At 41.2% G+C, this 3,000-nt stretch overlaps 1 pseudogene; it reads right to left on the reverse strand.

The window, feature by feature from the left end:
- Positions 1 to 679: 679 nt before the first annotated feature.
- Positions 680 to 1,226, reverse strand: LOC123579696 (annotated as a pseudogene).
- Between the last annotated feature and the right edge of the window lie 1,774 nt (positions 1,227 to 3,000).

The following is a 3,000-nucleotide window of genomic DNA, read 5'->3' on the forward strand; positions in this document are numbered from 1 at the left end:
CCATTTTTATATGTGTACATTCAAATAAGTGTCGGATTTAGAAAAAAGGTTACATGGGCTGTGCTCTCCAACTGACCAGTCTTCACCATTTCCATTCTTCTTCGACTTCGACCTCCATTCATTTACCTCTTCAGCCCCATGAGCCCTGGGATTCCTGACCTACACATCCTGCTATCACTAAGCTGAAAACCGGAAGCTCTTCAGGAACACAGGCTCAGATTGTCTCCATCTAGAGGGGAGTGCAGAAAGGTGGGGGAAGAGAACTCATCCTTGACAAATGCTTTTACACTCATTTTCTCACCTGAGGCTGCCCAACACATCACAGCAAGTCAATGGTAGAGGAAGCCCTAAGACTTAGTATCCCCATTTCCTAGGGCCTAGATCTTCCAAAGATCCTAAAGCTATCTCCGCTCCTAACAAATTTCATATTCTATAATCATTTACTGATGAAGGATGCAAGAGATTACCAGGGAATGTCATGGAGGAAGTGCAGAAAGATAGGCAAGTTTTCATGGGTCAGACCCATTGAAATCAGGCAACTTAAAAAAAAGATTGTTCTTACAGTGAAGATTCTCCATAATTGGACAACTTCTTTATGTGGTGTCATCAAGGAAAATCTCTTTAATGTTGTGATTTCTTTCTCTGATTTAATTTTATTTGCATTTATTTTATACAGAATTTACTCCCAGGCCCTAAGTTGTTGTTTCTTCAGTTTCTTCTGGGGTATTTTTTCTTCTGTGCAGCCTCCTCTTCTGGATTAGGAACAATCTGCTCTTTTCCAGTAAGGATCATCTCCATGTGACAGGGAGAGCTCATGTATGTGTTAATCCAGCCATGAGCCCTGAAAGTTCTATTCCACATCTTAGGGCCTTTGTTCACCTGGATATGTTTCACCAGAGAATCTATATCTAAACCCGGAAGTTCAGCATTACTCTCTGCATTTTTTAGCATGTGCAATAAAAATTCAGCACTCTTTTTGGGCCACCGACCCTGTGTCCAGCCCCACTGTTTGGCCTGGGCACACCTACCAAGTCCACCCTTGTAGTGATGGAATGACACACATCACTTCTGCATAATGACATCCTTCAAATAGTTGGTGGCTTTTCAGATATGCCACCAACGTGACCTGGGTAGTTGCACATGTGTTCTTAAAGTGAGCATGAAGATTTGAAACTTGATCTGCATGATTTTGTAGGGTTTTCTGGATCAAATGAATAGCAAACCATTTTCAGAGATCACCTCAGACTGTTTAAGGGTAGAAGTGATTTTTGTTTTCAAGTAAACAGGAAAGCGTGATTTCTGATGTCACCTTGTTACTTCTACTGTTGAACCTTGTCATACTGAAAACAACATAAAACAGGGACAGGACAAAGCATGGATATGAAAAGGTAGAAACATTGAAACTCCTAATGTGCCAAGCACTGGGCTTGGTGAGTTACGTGCCATGACATGGGATCTTCATCACTCTTCACTTTAGAATTCTAGAAGCAGAAGTTAAGTTGGCCAAGGTCACAGAGTAAGTAATGAAGTAGATGGCCCATGCTGGATCTCTCAGAACTGCTGGCCAATTACCATTTAGATTCACAGCTTCATTTTTTTTTTTTTTTTTTTTTTTTTGGATTATACTACATGGATTCGGATTATGTTGTATAAGGCTGGAATTAAAACACAACATATTTACTGTGACATTTTCATTTACCCAGGCAATTTCTGTTTCTCCTTCACATACCTAGGCAGGGCCTTAGTTAGTGGTCCACAGTTCAGTGAATAGCCACAATTTCAAATCTGACTCCCAAAGCCATTTCTTTATAATGCAATTGCAGAAAACAGAAGGGGCAGATGTCAGTAGTAATGCCACTGCATAGAGACAATTTCTGGAAATGTAGCCTGAAAGAGGATTTGTTCTAACTGCTGATGACTGTCTCAGTTCTCTTATTGCCTTTGGCTATAGAGGAACTGAAGACCAGCAAAAAATTCCGGCCTCCTCTCACAGAGAGCTCTTCACCCAGGGGTTCATGGCTCCATCCACTGCACGAGCAAACAGCCCTGATAGAAGGGCCGATAAATGCATTTCCAGACACTGTGTTATGACTGTGTCCACCATAGGAAGTTAGTTTTGTCTTTTTAAAAAATCATCACGAAGGTATCCTCACAGCATGAAGCCTGAGAAAGAGGGGTAAATACCTCACACAGTGTGTCAAGAGTAAAGTTAAAGACAAAATTGCGAATATTTTATTTCCACATTATTTCCCTAAGCCCCCTTGTTGTCCAGACCTTTCCGTCCTTTTAAACCACAGGTAGCTTCTGGCGAAGCTTAAGACAGATGGCAATGTAGAGTTCCTGGCAACCGAGATAAATGTGCGTAATATCAAGCACCTACCATACAGCTTCAGAGGATCACAACACACCAGCTCCTTCCCGAGGCTTCAGGAAGGGTCGCTTGCTAAAATAATTTTCTGGTTAACAAGAAATCTATGCAACATTTCATGCCCTGCTTGTTTCAGAAGCCCCCTCTGAGGGATCCACGCTATGCATTTTAATTTAGGTTTACACGTTTTGTTTTTTAATAGCATGAACTATGCATAACAACACATTTCACAATATGAAATGAAAAGCCCTTGATACAGTTCATCCACTGGAAGGTTTTAAGTCTAAATCCAGAACAAATAAAGCAAAATAAACACAGCAGGACTCCAACTTTCCTCTTCTCACGTTTGGTAATTTGTTTGGGCATGGAATGAGGGGAGATTTGGGGCATGGAAGAAGTGGAGGAAGCAGGGAATCAACAACTGTGCGTGACCTGCTAAGGAATCCTTATTCTCATCTAGAGCCAAAGACCTTTTATTGAACATCACAGTATGCAAGATGCTGTCCTGAATCCCTCTTGGTCATTTTGCCATATTTGCTGGAAATCAATCCTTTTGCAATCAGCTCAGATTTGAGAGGCTTTTTACCATTGCAGCATGTAAATGGGGATTTCAGATGCATTTGAAAACACAG

Source organism: Leopardus geoffroyi, chromosome A3 (genome assembly GCF_018350155.1).
Source record: "Leopardus geoffroyi isolate Oge1 chromosome A3, O.geoffroyi_Oge1_pat1.0, whole genome shotgun sequence".
Lineage (NCBI taxonomy): Eukaryota > Metazoa > Chordata > Mammalia > Carnivora > Felidae > Leopardus > Leopardus geoffroyi.